This window comes from Melospiza melodia, chromosome 7 (genome assembly GCF_035770615.1).
Source record: "Melospiza melodia melodia isolate bMelMel2 chromosome 7, bMelMel2.pri, whole genome shotgun sequence".
Lineage (NCBI taxonomy): Eukaryota > Metazoa > Chordata > Aves > Passeriformes > Passerellidae > Melospiza > Melospiza melodia.
In genome coordinates, this window is record NC_086200.1 from 11,713,370 (window position 1) to 11,731,159 (window position 17,790).

Sequence of the window (17,790 nt, forward strand, 5' to 3'; positions counted from 1 at the left end):
AGGGAAGGTGCCGTCACCCCAGTGTTTGGGTGGCAGCAGCAGCAAAGCCCGGCCGGCAGCACCACTGGCTGAGCTCCATGGCCAGGAGCAGCCGTGGATGCCCACGGTGTGGGCAGGCAGGAGCCAGGCAGGGGCTGCTGTGACCAGCGGCGGGGTCCCGAGGGCTGGGGGAGCCCAGTGGGCAGGCAGCAGCATGGGGCTCCCGAGAAAAAGCAACCCCATTTTCTTAATTTTTCACTTTTAGATATTAGAAATTTGTAGAAATATTTCAAAATATTTTTTCTGTAGACAGACACCCCCAAATATTTCTTCCCAATTCCTATAGTACTTAAAGATTTTTTAAAGTAGTTTTAGAATCCAAAAAAATGACCTCATTTTGTCTTCACTTTTCATTTTTAAAAATATTTAGAAATATCTCTTGTGTAGAGAAATCCTCATATGTTTCATTCCTTTTTCCACAACACATCTGTATTTTTGAAACTGGTTTTAGAGGTCTGGAAAATATTTTCCCCTTATACAATAAAAAATAAAATTGCATTTCAGTGGTAATCTTTATTCTAGGAAGAAGTAAGACCCCTTCAGCCAGCCAGCCTGCTGCAGAGGCTCTTTTCCCACAGGAGCTTTGTACCTAGTCACAACCAACATACATAAAACCTTTTCCCAGATATTTCCTGGGATTTTTGACAAGCTCACGTCCTAATCTTCTCAGACAAATTTTGAGCACAGTGGGAATGTCTTCAAATTACTATGTTTGGTTGCTTCTGGTGGAACTCCCTCCGTTCTAGAGCAGGGCCTTCTCTCAGCTTCCTGCTGCGCCCGGGCTCTCCTCTCGGCCTGCTGGGCTTTGTTGGGTGGCACAGCCTGTGCCAAGGGGCAGCAAGGTGCCTGCAGGCCCCAGCTCTGGGGAAATGGAGAACGTCCTGCCCGCATCCACCGTGCTGCCAGCTCAGCAGTGCAGCACAGCACGGGCTGACGCTCCCCATTGCTCCCACAGGTGCAGCTGGAACCACAGCACATGTTCCTGATTCCCAGAAGGGCCTTGGAAGGGGTTTCTGTCAGGGAACAGGCTTCTGGCTAGGGTTACTGGCAGGCCTGCTTGTTTTGCAGCTTATCTTCATCTTATGCTGTGCCCGAATATGGACTTGCTGGAAGAGAAAAGGGTGAGTGTTTAGTTCACCTTTCCCTCAGACAGCTTCTTTTGAAAGTCTACGTCAGACAGAAAACATTCCCAGTGAGGTTGCAGTGTAGGGGTGGCCAGTCCTTGATTGTCCAAAGAACTCTGCTGAGGGTTCTGCTGCTGCCCAGAGCTTTCATTGGCCTCCTAAATGCTGGGCCTTGTCCCGGGGCCCCGCTGGGGCTGCAGCCAGTGCTGGCTCCCACTGAGGCTGCCTGGCCAAGAGCAGCCCCAGGGGCACAGGGCAGAGGCAAAGCACGGTGGGGAGGAGAAAGAGCAGGGACGAGATTGCCCTTGAAAGGCAGGGGAAGGGAGAATGTTGCTTATCGGAAGAAGCCCCAAAGAGCGGCTGGAAGGGGTGCTGCCTGATCAAGGACCCCCGAGAAGCGGAGGGAGGGCGTATCGGCTGATGGGGTGTCCCGAGGAGCGGCTGGGGAGAGTGGGGGTGTCCCTTAGTGGGGAGGAGCAGCTGGAGCGCTTGCACGGTCCAGTGGTGGGGAGGCCGGTGGGGCAGTCGGAGTAGGCTCAGCCCGGCCGGTGGGCACGGCTCACCCTGCCCGCCCGCAGGACCACGGTGCAGTTCCTGTTGGAGGCGGACCTGCACGGGCTGCTGAAGCTGGACACGCTGATCCCGAACGCGCCGCCTGCGCCATGGCAGCGCAAGGCCAAGGAGAGCGGCCCCGGGCCCAGCCCCGTTGGCGTGTCCCCCATAAAGCCGGCATGTCGCTCCCACAGCCCCAGCAAGACGCCATCCAAGACACCCGGTGAGCGCCGGCCACCGGCGGCAGAGGTTGAGTGCGGGAGCCTGGCCGAGGCTGCTTGTCCGTAGCCATGGGGCTCTGGGCTCCCTGCCACGCTGCCCTACCGGCTGCTGCTCAGGCAGGAGGAGGTGGGCTGTGCTCCTGACAGCCACCCACCTCCTTGCCAGCATGAGGGGCAGAGCTCTGAGCACTGGGGCTGGCGAGCTGCTGTTCGCCCAGCTGAGCCTTGCTGTCACAGCTGGATGCTAGGACAAGTGTGGGCAGGACTGTCAGCTGACAGCTTTACATCCTGTGAGCGTTTTTGTATCTTCCCCTTATCTCTGGACTCTGGAATTGTTGCACTAGACCCAAGGAGTTGCACCACACAGTCCCTAACCAACTTGGTGGCAGGGAGGAAAATATAAGTTAGTTGGGACTGGGTGGCATGAGACCTCAGAGTCCTACTTGTCTGGTGGGTGTGATGTGGAAGAGTGTTGGGTTTGCTCCCGTGAAAGCTCGAATACAGGCTGTTAAATAGCTGTAAGACAATATTTTCATATGTGAATGCAGGTAAATCTGGATCCAAAATTCAAAGCACCCCCACAAAGGCTGGGGGGGATCGCTACATTCCCAAACGCAGCACTATGCAGATGGAGATGGCAAATTCCTCCTAACCAAAGAGAATGACCCTGCTGAGGATTCCCCTACCAAGAAGGTGAGCATGTTGCTAAGTTACAATTACTTCAATAACTGCTACTCCTTCCTGCCCCTTTACAGAGCAGTGAACAATAGGTTCTATCAAGGGGGCACACGGCACTGACAAGTCCCAGCCATCACTACTTGCAGCTCTGGGCTTCAGGAGCCTAGGATGAGACTGAAGCTGTAGAGACTGCCATGCACTCGAAGCCTATGCTGCTTCTGGTAGCAAAATTTAGCTTTTGACTAACGAGGCTTTAAAATGTAGCAGGCAACAAAAACACAAAGCTGTAAGCCTATGCAAAGTGAAACTGCTGGTGGTAGCTATTCTAGGACAAGGTCTCCACCGGGAACACTTCTGGAATGTTTTACACTGTGTTCTGAAATCTGTTTATGAAGCATTTGGTCGCTTTGTGGCTGTGGCTTTTCCCTCTGGCAATGACACTGAATTTGCCATTGTTTGAAAATGTGAGCAGGACAATGTATGAAAGTCTGAGGAAAACTGCTTTGACCTGCCTCTGTGTGACTGACCCTTGCAGCACAGTCAAACATCTTCAGATTCTAAGAGAAGGGGACTTAGATGTCTGTTTAAATTGTACTGTGGGAATTGTTTTAAATGCATTGCACTGAGGGTGATTTGTCTCTGTAGGAGCAACAGAAAGCCTGGGCAGTGAATCTGAATGGTTTTGATGTGGAAGAGGCAAAGATCCTCCACCTCAGAGGAAAACCACAGAATGCTCCAGAAGGTATGATACAGGCTCCGTGTGAGCTGAATCAGCAGGAGGGATCAGGTCAGGGGAACAGCAACACAGAGGCTCTGTGTGTGGTCACAGGAGAAATCAACTGGTTTCTGAGAGCTGTACAGGCTGGAGTCTCCTTTCTTAAGGTTCCTGAGGTCGAGGGAGGGCATAACAGTTAAAGTGAATTTATTTAGGAGAGTTGCTATGACTGCCAGTTGGTCACCTGTTACAGGGCTTGCAAGGGTCTTCAGGGTGGAGAGAGAGATGAGAATCTTGACCTCATGTTCAGAAGGCTTGATTTAATATTTTATGATATATATTACATTATTACTATACTAAAAGAAATAGAAGGGAAGTTCTCAGAAGCTAGCTAAGCTAAGAATAGGAAAAGAATGAATAAACAAAGGGCTGTTTCTCAGCAGAGGGTGAGACCCAGCTCCGCTGTGAGTGGTCAGTAAATCCAAACATTCACCCAAGACTGATCATGCATCCACCTGTTGCATTCCCCAGCAGCAGATAACCATTGTTTACCTTTTGTTGCTGAGGCCACAGCTTCTCAGAAGGGGGAAAAATCCTAAAGAAAGGATTTTTATGGAAAGATGTCGGTGACAGTTACCGGTACTGCAGGTTCCAAACGTTCATGAAGTCTGTAACAGCATCAAACCCTCTGCTGTGCACTTTCTAGCTTAAACTGCAACTAAATATAATGGGATTCAAAAACCCAAATGTTTGTTAAATTTGTTTCCATGAATGAGGAAATTGTAGCTCACCCCTGTTCAGCAGTTCATTCTGCCAGTGATTTTAGTGCACTGCAGGCTTGTGAGTGTTTCTCTTAGGACTTTATTTTCACTCCAAGGGATTCCTAGTTGGGTGAGCAGCACTCAGCTGGGAGGAAAGTAACTCAGGTTAACAAACCTGTTCCCCTGCACACAGACTATCAGAATAACCTGAAAGTGCTCTACAGTCAGAAAATGGCACCTGGATTCAGCAGGAAGAAGAGCAGATATATTCCCTCAAAGCCAGAACGGGTCTTGGATGCACCAGAGATATTCAACGACTACTGTAAGTAGGCTACAGGGTTGAGTGCTGGGCATCCAGAACATTCTGTACTGGATTGCTGTTCCTAGGACAGGGTAACTGGGCTGTCTGTATTATTTTGTGTACCCAGGCTAGCACAGACCACTTCTGGAGTGTCCCTGTGTGGCCTTACAGGCACAGTGGTCTAGGGCACTGTGTAGGTGCCTTGGAGCAGGGTACCTGGCCCCAGCAGCTGGGCATAGTGACACTCAGAAGGCTGCCCCTCACCTGCACGTGTGTGTGTGCACGTGTGCACCCACACCTGCTGCAGCAGCACGGGTGAAGGGCAGGGCTCTCTAGCCATCATGGTGTGACCTGCATTGCTCTTTCAAATTGTAGAACTGAATCTCATAGACTGGAGCTCCCAGAACTTCCTGGCAGTGGTTCTGGATGACACTGTTTATCTGTGGAATCACGCTACTAGGGAGATTATCCCCCTGCTGCAGATGGAGCATCCAGATGTTTACATTTCCTCTGCGTCATGGATTAAAGAAGGAGACTACCTTGCTGTTGGCACAAGTAGTGCTGAGATTCAGGTGAATGCAGGAGTAAAACTAGAGGTGTTTTCAAGGGATTGACAGAACTGTGGGGCCTGGGGACAAAACCTTGGCTGGCAGAGGAAGGATGCCATGCACCTGACTTGTCTTCCCTGGTGTGGGGTGGAACTGCCCAGTGTGCAAGGCAGGGTTTGATTTGGGCGTTTTCTGATAAGCAGCGTTACCTTCTGTGCTATAGTCATGAGATACATATTTTCTCTGTTCCCTTACTGAGAAAGCTGAATGCCAGAGCCTGTGCAGTGAGGTTCCTAGGGCATAGAAACAGGATTTGGTTTCTTCTGAAGAACTTTTTACTTTGCCTCTCCAGCTATTGTTGCATTTACATTGTTGTATATCATATTTCTAGGGTCTCATACCTTCTGGGTGGTTTTCTCACAGCAGCTCTTCACAGCAGTGCTGTTGTTCCTTCTCAGCCAGGGCTCCTCTACAGCCCTCCCTGAATGCCCCACCCCCTTTTATCCCAGCTACCTCCATAGGCTACTGCCCAATCAAGGACATTGCAGCTGCAGCCCATTTACAATAACTAGAATCAGGGCAGGGTCACTTATACAATACAGAGATCTTTTACTGCAATACATATATTTACTCAGGCCCCTATAAGCTATGGGACGTTGAGCAGCAGAAACGTCTCCGAACCATGACCAGCCATTGTGCCCGTGTGGGAACCCTCAGCTGGAACAGCTGCATCCTCTCCAGGTAAAGCAGTGGGTCAAGGGCAGTTTCCAGTTGTTGCAAACTCCTATCCCTCAATCTATGTGTGGCATGGGTTAGGGATGGCAGAGAAGTTTGTCCTGGCTTGGGATTCTTACTCAGCCTTATCTGTTGGGGCTGTGAGGAGAAGGCCTCTTTCCTGTATTGCAATTTGTGCTGAAGCTGTAAAGAGCTTGTGTGGGTGTTTCACTCACACCAACAGACCTGTGTTGCTGGTAACACTGGTTGAAACTCAGTGGCAGGTATAGCAGTCTTGCAACAACAAAAATGGATTTGGGTGAAAATGTGCAGCCTGGGGCTGGCTCTGGCATAAAGCCTGATGCAAAACAAAAGGTTAGCTCACACTGCAACACCCAGCCTGGATGTCATGCAAGAGCCACGCAAAGCACCACCAACCCTGTGCTCAGCCTTCAGTCATGTATTCTTCCAACAACTCTGATCTCCCTTCCCCTCCTGCTGACAGGAGGCCCTGGTGCCTCACTGAGGCTTCATGCAGGGGAGCAAGCACCAGGGCTCAGCTGACATTTATTGGAGCTTGACTCCCCTACACTTGGAAAAACGCCTTTTTTCCAGGCTGAACTGTGCTGGAGCAAGTTGCAGGAAATATATTTGAGCCCTTACCTGACCAACAACCAGCTCAGCCATGCTGCTTTGCACGGCGGAGCCGCAGTGTCTGAGCAACTCCACCAAGCCTGTGCCTCCCATCAGCCCTCAGTGATTAGCTGAGGGTGGATTATTAACTGTATTCACCTTTCCCTCAGCACAGTACCACACTGTGCCTAGCACCAGCTCTGCCTCCTGCGCCTCACAGCAGCTGGAACCTTCAAAGGTTCCCACTTGTGCTCTGCCAAGGCCAGTGAGTGTGTAACCACAGCCACCAGAGCACCCCCCCCCACACACACACACACATAAAGCTGATATGGGGGGCACAGTCTCAAAAAACAGCCACTGAGCCAGCACCTTCCCAGCAGTGCTGCTGGTGCATCCCCATTTGGCCACTTGGGAAAGATCAGGAGGTCCAAGGATGGAGCTCTCCCTCAGACGCAAATCCTAGGGCCACAGCTGTCTCCAAAGGGGAAGCAGGCAGGAAAAGACTGAAATGCTCTCTTTATGGGCAAAAGAGCTGGTGCAGTAATTCAAATGCCTGGTACAAAAATTCTGTTTAATATTTAGCTCCTATTTAAAACACAGCTTTTCATTTAATTCTATTTACAGAATACTTTCATTTCATTTGTTTCTTTAAAATTACTTAGTTCTCACCTGTTGTATGTCTAGGAATATTTTCTTCCAAAAATAGAAAAAAATAGATGATATCTTTTCAGCAGAAAACATTGGTTGATACAATTTTAAACCATCATGATATGGAAGAATTGTTCTGTCCCTCTCTAAGGTGGAAGAAGCATTTGGATCACAGATCATCTACAATGAAATACTTGACATGTTTAAGATGCTTTCAATCAATTGTGATCGTCAATTGCTTATTCGTTGTAAACAGTCATTTTTCAGTGAAGGGAAAGTGTGTGTGGTATATCTACATGATGTGTTCAAAGCCAGTTCCTACTAATGGCCAGGCTGAATTCCAGTCCATAATGTCCCGAATGATATTTTGCCGCCTTCTTTGGCACTTCATGAAATCTTACCATGATGAAGTGCTGAAACACAGAGATTTTCTCTTAGAGAGTGTCTCATGTTGTAACCCATCCCGTGGATTTTATGCTGTAATTCTTATCTCTTTTAAAATTTGCTATCTTCTGTACAGTTTTCATGAACCTTTCTGTTACAGTAGTGAATATCACAGATAAATGTCATTTTGTACAACTTTGAATTTACCCCAAGAGCTGAGAGAAAACTTGCTCCTATACTTCAGTCCGAGTTTCTTCTATAGTCCAACTTTGTTTCTCTACCGTCAAGCTTCTCCTTTGTTGCTGCTCCAAGTCCCGTCCAAGCTGACCTTGAATACTTTCAGGCATGGGACATCCACAACTTCTCTGGGCAACCTGTTCCAGTGTTCCAGCACTCCCTCAGTAAAAAAGGCCTTCCTTTCATCTAATATGTGTAGGAAATCATAAATCTAGGCATAGAAACTTGGAGTGCAAATTTGAAATTCTTTTGATTTGAAGCACATTTTATATGAATACTGACTTACAGATGACTAAAAGATGTAGATGGGCATTTGAGCTGACAAGTTTTGAAAAAGTGCACGGAAATTAAAATTGAAACCACTAAAATTAAAAACTTCTTGCCATTTTCTTTTTCCTCTCCAATTCAAAATTGCATATGTCAGATATCAGTGCTTCATGCAAACCTCTCAGATGCTCTCAGAGAAAAAGCTTTTCTTTCAGACTAAGTTGTGGTTGACGTAGAACACTAGCAGTAGTGAAAGTTTTTCTGGGCATCGGGCAGCACCTTCTCCTTGGATTTGTGTGCAGAATGCATTTTATCCAAACTGGAAAATAGATCCCAGCTCTGTTTTATTCATCAATCTTACTGCATCAGGCCTGAAGATTCTGTGAAAAGTAGCCTGTGGACCTTGAAGATAGCGCATGTGAAACAGATGAGAGATGATGGAGAAGTTGAGGGAGAGAAGAAAGAGCATATGGGCCAGTACACACACCAGAAAGTATTTCTTCATGTGATCATGGGAGATTGCAGGAGCCACTTGGTACTATCAAACCAGCCCGACTTGGCACTGGTGCCATCTTGGGTCTGGGAAACATCCTGCGTATCGTGGATTTTCAGGGGCCAGCCGGTCACTCCCAGCCACAGGCCCCCAAACACAAACCACGGCCCTTTTCCCTGGCAAACAAAATTCAGCTGCCCCTCTTCTGGATGGCAGATTGCAGGAGCCACTTGGTACTATAAAACCAGCCCAGTTTGGCACTGGTGCCATCTTGGGTCTGGGAACCATCCTGCGTATCGTAGATTTTCAGGAGCCAGCCGGCCACTCCCATCCACAGGCCCCTAAACACAAACTTCCGCCCGTTTCCCTGGCAAACAAAACTCACCTGCCCCTCTTCTGGATGGCAGATTGCAGGAGCCACTTGGTACTATCAAACCAGCCCGACTTGGCACTGGAGCCACCTTGGGTCTGGGAACCGTCCTGCGTATCGTGGATTTTCAGGGGCCAGCCGGCCTCTTCCAGCCCCAGGCCCTCAAACATAATCAACAGCCCTTTTCCCTTGCAAACAAAATTCAGCTGCCCCTCTTCTGGATGGCAGATTGTAGGAGCCACTTAATACTATCAAACCAGCCCAACTTGGCACTGGTGCCACCTTGGGTCTGGGAACCATCCTGCGTATCGTAGATTTTCAGGAGCCAGCCGGCCACTCCAGGCTATAGGCTCCCAGACACAAACCTTGGCCCTTTTCCCTGGCAAACAAAACTCACCTGCCCCTCTTCTGGATGGCAGATTGCAGGAGCCACTTGGTACTATCAAACCAGCCTGACTTGGCACTGGTGCCACCTTGGGTCTAGGAACCATGCTGCGTATCGTGGATTTTCAGGAGCCAGCCGGCCACTCCAATCCACAGGCTCCCAAACAAAAACCACGGCCCCTTTCCCTTGCAAACAAAACTCACCTGCCCCGCTTCTGGATGGCAGATTGCTGGAGCCACTTGGTACTATCAAACCAGCCCGACTTGGCACTGTGTTGAAAGCGAAGGGAAGCCTATCCACCTTGTCGTTGATCAGCATTGACTCCAATTTATTGATTAAATTAGCCATTTTATATAACAGTGTTAATTAACTTCATGCATATTGCAAAATCCAAGCTCACTATAGGTTAACAGAGAAAACTCTAACCCCTCCTTTTGTTTTACCATACCCATGATTGTTTATTGGAAACAAGACCAGCGTTCCCACTGTGATATTAAAGTCAAGTATTGGAGAGTGCTTTTGTTACTTCTTTAGAAGTTTAGAATATGCCAAAAAGATGCTAGCTGGGGACTTGCAATTAATGAATTATTTGCTGTAAGTAGGTCAAATGACATTAGCTTTCAAAAATGAAAAGTAGTCTTATTCCACGTGCCAATTCTAAAGTAGATTAATAAGCCTTAAGCAGAAGATGGATGTGAAGAGGGATATGACATGAAAGGTTAAGCAACACTGCTGACAGCAAAAGGCTTACCTGCTGCAGATACAGGAGACAAAATACTATTTTGACACAAACATTGCTATTCAGACGACAGTAAAATTCTGAGTGACAGCAAAATTTACTCAGTCATGACAGTAAAATTTGCTCCCATCAAAATGTGCTAATCAATTCTTAGTGTAAGCTAATCACCTTAAGCAAAGGGTAGTTCAAGCGTAACTGGTATTTGATGGCAAAAAAGGCAACTTGGCCTGCGTTTCTCACCTCTACTCCATTCAAAAGCTTACTCTGTCTCAGATTCCTTCGGAGGGATACCAACGCAAGCCGCGAAACTGCACGAAAATGATGATTGAAAGAAAGATAGATTAGAAAAATGGAATAATGGTTCATGTTCTTTTCCTTCCAACTGCTTTGTTTGCCCTTTTAAATTTTTGAAGTCCTTTCTGGTGTCACCATGGTTGCACTGCAGCAAGTGTTCGGCTGTAAGCTGTCCATATTGCCAGCTTCTGGACTGCCTTCAGAAAACTTCCCGCTGGTTTTGTATAGAAATCACAAGCAGTAGAGATGACAAAGACTGCAGAAACCTTCTCATCTCCTTCTAGAGCAAGAGCATGTCTTTCACCCACTCTTAAGTAGACAACTTTCATCAGTCATGAGGGAGTCTCATGTTCAAGAGCTAGGCAGTGACAGCTGTAAATGACAAAAAGCAGACTGAAATTCTCTTGGGACTCCAGCAGAGAGCAATGAAGGAGGTTGAATTCACCTTCTTGGGAAGTTCTAAAATGCACGTTCACTTGAGCCCAGGAGCTAAGCCATCGTAACCTTTGTTGAGTATGTCTGCGTAGACAGAGTTTCCATCACTGCAGAAGCAATGTTATTTAACCCACGTTATCATCTCTAGCTGCTAAGCTGCACTTATTGCAAAGTATCTGCAACGTATTTTACAGGGTGGGCTTTTATGTGTAATTCCTGAGTAACAGTGCAAAGAGAAGTACTTGGGGTGTGGGGTGGGGGGGGAACCGCAACTCTTAGGTTTTTCAAATCATGGTTCCATTTGAAAGTCAAACAAGATGTCAAACCTTTCTTTCCTAGATGTATTACCAGCACAAACTGTACCAGAAATTTATGACCCGTAACTGTACCATGGACGCTCTTTCTCTGGACTATTCCTTAAGAAACAAAGTCCTCACTAGAAATAAAACAAAATTAGCCAAACTATTGGCCTGGATTAGTTCCAAGGCTCTGTACTAAAGGCCAAACACATGTAATAATAGTAATAATAATAGAGTGGACTAAAAGTTAAATCAATAGAGCATTACTCAGTTCAAAGACATCTTGTGTCCTAATGTTCTCACAGAAGACTGTAAAAACCTGTCTATTTTTGTGGGTTTCTTTTATCCATTTAGCTGTACCTTCTACTTCTCTCCACTGTCTGAGAACATTGATGGTAAGGTTGGATGACCTCATGTCAACTTGTAGAAGTAAAGAAAGAGAAGCCAGTAAAGAAAGGCAAATTTGTTAATTGCAGGTGGAAAGAGGGAGGCCAACAAGAGAAAACAAAAGAACAGTAATAATGAAATGCTCCCCTGTCTTCTGTGAAAAGTAAAGGCACAGACAAGAAAGAACAAGAGCAAAATTCTCACTAGAGAAACGCACTTGATCTGACTCAAGTATTTTGCGGTACATTTCTTGCTGTTTTCTCATGCCAAACATATTAACCGTTGAAGGTATCCCTTTCCTCTTTCTGGAATACAGCGAGAAAGATGACTGTGTCATTGCTGACAAGCTGCTGTTCTCAGAGGTGTCCAGCTGAAAGTCCTAGATCAACTGATTTGCTCTGTCACTTTGATATGGCATGACTTACAGTTTCAGCACCTGAACTGGCCAGCCCTACAATTCTTTGCCCCTTGAATGGTTAGATAGGCTCCTTGGCAACTGGCATTTGTAAGGACATGAAACTATGCAGAATTTGCACCGTGAGATGATGCCAAATGAGTCACGCCGGTAGATTAACTAGGACATGCAAGGCAGAGAGAGGGAAATGAGAGCACAAGAAGAGAGTACACAAGAAGAGAGTACAATCTCCTTTTTTCTGAAACACTGTAGAGATCAAAGTGAACACAAATCCTCCTAGGGGTAGTTCTTGCAAAAGACTAAGAGTTCTTTTTGTGTTCACAGGCCTGGAATCACAGGCCTGGAAGCTTTGGATCACGGCAAAATGCAGATGACAAAACGAGGCCTTGAAGTCACATCCAGTATGAAGCAGTATGAAAGAGGAAAGAAAGCAGCTGAGAGCGTCAACCCTGCTAAGTAGTCTCAGTATTCTTCTTGACATGAGCAGAAATTTGAAATGAGTCTCTGAAAATGGCAAAGGAGGCAGAAGAAAAGGGAGCGATGACTCCTCTGGCATAGTGTTTCCTAACAGGGATCTTCAAAATGGAAAGGTTGTATCATCCTTTCAACTGAAGGAAGGTATGAAAACAACAGGAAGGAAATGGCATCAAATACTCTGGGCAGTGTACTTCTAGACAGAAAGGCCACTGATGGAAAACCAACTCAACTGGCACCAATGCAGCAGCATTGTAACTAAAGCCAGAAATGTCCAGCGCTTCGCTCTCTGCCATTCCATTCAGATGCACACAGCAGCTCTGCAACATTCCTACTGATCATCTCCTTGGCAAACTGGCAGTGAGGGTCCGTGGTGATGCAGAGTCTCCAGGCAGACGCAAAGGAGAGCTGCTTTCTTACAAAAACCAGGCTTTTGAAACACTTAGGCCTTTCTCAGTTCCATAGCTTTAAGCCATAACAAACACAATTCAACCAACCACCATGCACCACGCTGTGAACACACGATGGTTCTAGAACTTGTTGATCTACCTCGAATTCAGCTGCCTCACCTTCCCACAGTCCTTTTCTACTTAGCCAAAGTAATGGGCCTCAGCCCAAGGCCTTCCTTTTGTAAGCTTCTAGCTCTATGCAGCAGCAAACCACTACTTTCTTCTGTGCCAAGACTTCAGGTAGACCATTTGCATCTGCCCTTCCAGTGAAACCTCATGGGGAGAGAAAAGCCTCTCAGAGATGTTCAGTCATTCCATTTTCTAGACAGGCCAAATCCAAAGAAAAGCAAGCTATGGGATTGTGTACTTGCTCTTACAAAACACCTGCTGCCCTCTGACAATCAACTAGCAGAAAACCAGCCAAACTGAGACTTGAGGCAAACAACCCTTGGAAGGGAATAATGATGTGATCAATAAAGACAACACTTTTCCAGGCTACCGAGATATTGGAAATGTCAGCAAAGGCTTGAGAGCAAAGGCTGAACTAATGGGGAAAGGGTAAAAGAATCGCAAGAAAAACATGACCAAAGGTTAAAACAATTCCAAGAAAAACATAGGCAACTAACCTGTTGAAGCCTTCAGGAAATCAGTGGCCGCTGATTTACATAGGCCATTCAAGTTAATTGACCCGTGCACCTTCCACTCCTTTTTCGGCACCATAGGGTGAATTGAGACCATGGAATCACAATTCCTTGGATTCTGTTCTTAACTTTAGGAGAGAAGTACAGCAGCTGAAGTACCTGTTACTGATGTGAAACCCAAAAACACAGAGTTGACACATTTCATTCTTGGCCAATCACAACAAGCAAGACTAAGAGGATAAGGCTGGCTTATTTTCATGACACTTTTCTTCTTTTACAGCCTGCTCTGATTCCGGTGAAACTTTTCCATTAGCTTCTCTCTAAAAGGAGAAAGTCCAGTTCAATGTCCCGCCCTACTGCTGCAAGTATACCATTTCGTTTGTCGAGCCTAAAAATAGAATGGGAAGGTACGGTGCTCTCGGGAGCTAAGCGCCGCTCCCGGGCGTCTTTCGGCAGAAGCCGCGCTAAGGAGAGCACTGTGAGCGGCACAATCGTCTTTGCGCGAAGAAGCCGCTTCTTCCCCTCCAGGAGCCGGAGAGAGCGGCAGCTTCGGAAAGGTGAAGAAGGAAGCTGTACGACACTGGGATTGTGTGCGCAGCTTGCCAACTGATAGAAAACAGTACCTTGGCACTCTCCTGACTTTTCCAATCACATGAACATTCGATTGGAAGCTGTTTTGGACAACTTTCCTTTTCTCCCTGCCAAACACTTGGCAGATCTCCGTGCAAACTCTAGAACACGATGGGAGATGTTTTCTGTGCTGGCAGAGTTTCTCCCTGCCAGAACTAGTGGATTTTTAGTGGTTTTTAAACCAGAAAGCCCTGAGTTCCAAGAACACAGCAGCTGCCAAGGACTACCCAAGAGGAGCGCAAAAGTACCATAACATGCCTGCCTCCACAGCTTTTTCCCTGGGACCATGCCTACCCCTAGGCTTATTTACATGCCTCCAGTTAGGGTTAGAGATAGGGTTTTTAAAGCAAGAGGCCCTGAGCTCCAGGAAGACTGCAGAGCTGCGAAAGTCATCCCAAGGGGAGAGCAAAAATGGTGCAACATGGCTGCCTCCACCTCTTTTTCCTTGGCAACATCCCTATACCTAGTCTGATTTACCTGCCTCCAGTGCGGGATAGGGAAAGGGTTTTTTAAATGAGTAAGCTGTGAGCTCCAGGCCCACTGCAGCTGCGAAAGACTTCCCTAGGGCAGCGCAAAATTGCCTCAACTTGCTCTCTCCAGGGCTTTTTCCTTGGGAACATCCCTAATCCCAGCCTGATTTACCTTCCTAGGGTTAGCCTTAGGGATAGTCGTAGGATTATGATTTTTATAATGAAGAAGCCCTGATCTCAAGGCACACTGCAGCTGCGATAGACATCCCAAGGGGAGCTCAAAAGTGCAACAACATGCCTGCTTTCACAGCGTGTGGAGAGCATTATTAATAATTGGTTAGCTGAGAAAGGCCACACTGATATAATGCCGCTGGTTAAACTGAAGGAGAAATGTCAGCAGTCAGCAAGCTGAAAGGAAGAGTCAGCAGCGACCTTGCTGCAACATGAGGATAGGGAGTTGAGATTAGTCCTGAATACATCCTAAGAATATGTAGAAAGTATCAAAAGTAGAACCATAGGAATGTAGAAGTAGGCGTAGGTGCTGATATGCAAGCTGAACAATCCTGAGCTCAACTTTTGCAATATGTATGAAGCTCATTATTAACTGTATTTAACCCGCCGTACTGATCAATAAAATTGAGCCTGTGATGATCAAAATGATGTCCTGGTTCCCTTCCGTCGACAAATGGTGGAGAATGCGGGCATAACCGAATCTCTGCCCTTTTTCTCGGATTAAAAGAAAAAGGGATTACGCCATGGTCCGGAAGTTGGGTTTGGGTCCCAGCAGCCGGGACGGTGCCGGAATTTGAAGCACCCTTAAGGTTCACAACTGTGACTTAAGCCAATACGTGTCCGCCGGAGCCTGGAGAGCTGCAACAGCGCGCGCTGATTAATAGGTATGGATAGGCAAGCGACATATGATTTATTTACCGCCTATTTAGAGCGGCGTGGGATAAAAGGGATAGATTTAAAAAAGGAGTTACCAGGGTTATTAGGTTATGGCCATGCTAAGGGTATCTTTTCTAATCCTCATACAGTTCATGAGTTATCAGAGTGGAGAAAGTTTGGGGAAATATTGTGGGATACAGTACTAGATGATGATAAGTCAGCAAAGAAATTCGGGAAGTTATGGCGGGTGGTGTATAACACGTTACTTCAGCAGGTCTCTGAGAGAAAGGCAGCAGAAAGGGCAACAGAAGCTCATAAGAGGAATATAGGGTATGGTCGTGAAGATGATCCCCTGGCACCCTCTGTAACTAAGGTACTTATGCCTAAGAGTCCCCAGCAAAGTGGTGTGGAGGATTTCTCTATAGGCGCAGTGGAACCGTCTGCACCTTTCCTGTCAGAGGGGGAGGGCGAGTCGGATGGTGGGGGTAGGAGCAAGCCAGCTTTGCCTCCGCCACCAGCTTCAGGCGGGTCGGATGGTGGGGGTAGGGGCAAGCCAGCTTCGCCTCCGCCGCCAGCCTTGCCTCCGCCGCTACCCCTCAGTGAGCCGGCTCCGGTTACAGCTTCGGCGAGGGAAGGGCCCATTCCCCCGCCCGATCCGGCTCCAGCGGGGGGGCGGATTGCCCCCCGCAGGCCGGCTCCGCTTGAGTCGGCTCCGGTTTCACTGTCAGCTCCAGCGGGGGAGGGGGGGCTCCCGCTTCCCCCGCACGAGCCAGCCTCTGCTTCACTGCCCCCCCCCCGCGCGAAACCTCGGTGTCTGCACCGAAGCGCCACCAGCATAGCACCCTTAAAGGGCCAGATCCCATCCCAGGGGCACACCGTGATCCATGGGGGGAGATGGCTAAACAGAGGAGGGAAGCTTGGGCTGCTTTGGCGAAAGAAGTAATGCAAATGGGGGATGGTGAGGCGGTGGAAATAGCTTCTAGTCTTGCATGTCCGGTCACATACACACCACAATATGATGCACAGGGGAACCTTACGCATAATATAGCAGAATATACTCCCTTAGATTGGAAGCTGTTAACTCAGCTACGTTTAAGGTTAGTCAGTTTGGAGTAAAAAGTGAACCTGTTAAGCAAATGTTAGATTATCTTTTTAATACTCAGGTTTTATGTCCTAATGATTTAAGAGGAATAGTTCGGTTGATATTTACTCAGCATCAGCAGTTATTGTTTAATGCACATGACCCATTACATGGGGTGACAGTAGAGGAGCTGATGGGCTTAGAGGCATTTTTACGTACAGAGGCACAGATGATATTGGGAGCTGATAAACTTACAGAGTCTATGTGGTTAGTGCGTGCTGCAATAGATATGGTTAAAGAGCCAGGAGGGTTACCGGCTTATATGGGTATTAAACAAGGTAGAGAAGAATCATTTGGAAATTTTATCGATAGAACAGCTACTGCTATAGATCGGGCTGGTGTTGCAGGGCGCTATTGAAGCAGGTGTGCTTTGCAAAATAGCAATCCAGCAACCCAAAGAGTGTTAGCTACTTTAGGGGCAAATTGGACTATTGAGGAAGCATTAGAGCGAATGGCATTAATGCCAACAGCTTCACAGGCATTTATTGCAGAAGCCTTAAAGGAATTAGGATTAGGGTTGCAAAAGCATAGTCTACTCAAAATCGGGTGTTAGCTGCTCTTGCTCCTCTCCAAAGCGGCTCACTGGCAGTCACGTAAAGAGGCTCGAGACCATTCATCAAGTGTTACCGATGCGGCAATGAGGGACAGACACAAGTTACTGCCGTGACATCGCTGCTACCTCCTGTCTGCAACCCGCAACAACACGGAGCCTCGGCTTGGACTTATCAGCAGCAGTAGACGTCACACTAATGACAAACCAGCCTGAGAGGATACCCACTGGAATAAAGGGCCCTCTTATATTAAATGGACAAACATGTGGAGCATTATTGCTGGGACGTTCCTCTATAACTATGTTGGGATTTTTTGTTTTGCCTGGTGTTATCGATGCGGACTTTACAGGGGAAATACAAATTATGGCTTACACCCTTTATCCTCCGATTAAAATTACAAAAGGACAACGCATTGCACAATTGGTACCACTGTCACAAATGACATCGGGAATACAATCATTTACTGGGCAAGCACGGGATGAAAAAGGTTTTGGCTCTACTGGTGTTACACTTTTAACTGTGGATTTACAAAATAGACCAAAACAAAAGGTTGAAATTACCTATGGGCATCAAAGCATAACCCTTTATGGATTATTGGATACAGGAGCAGATACTAGCATCATTTCTCCAGAAGCCTGGCCACAACATTGGCCTCTATTTCCCTCATCAAACATGCTCACAGGAGTGGGAGGATTTACATTGGCAAGCAGGTCGCCGTCTTTGTCTGTGTGCATTGAAAATCAACAAATATCTGCTGTGTTTTCAATTGTTCAACTGCCTCCTACAGTTTCCTGCTTAATTGGAAGGGACATTTTAACACAATTGGGAGTGGTGTTAACTAATCAGCACCCTTTGGGGTAATTGCCATTGCTTGGACTTTCCCCATTCCACTCACCTGGAAAACGGA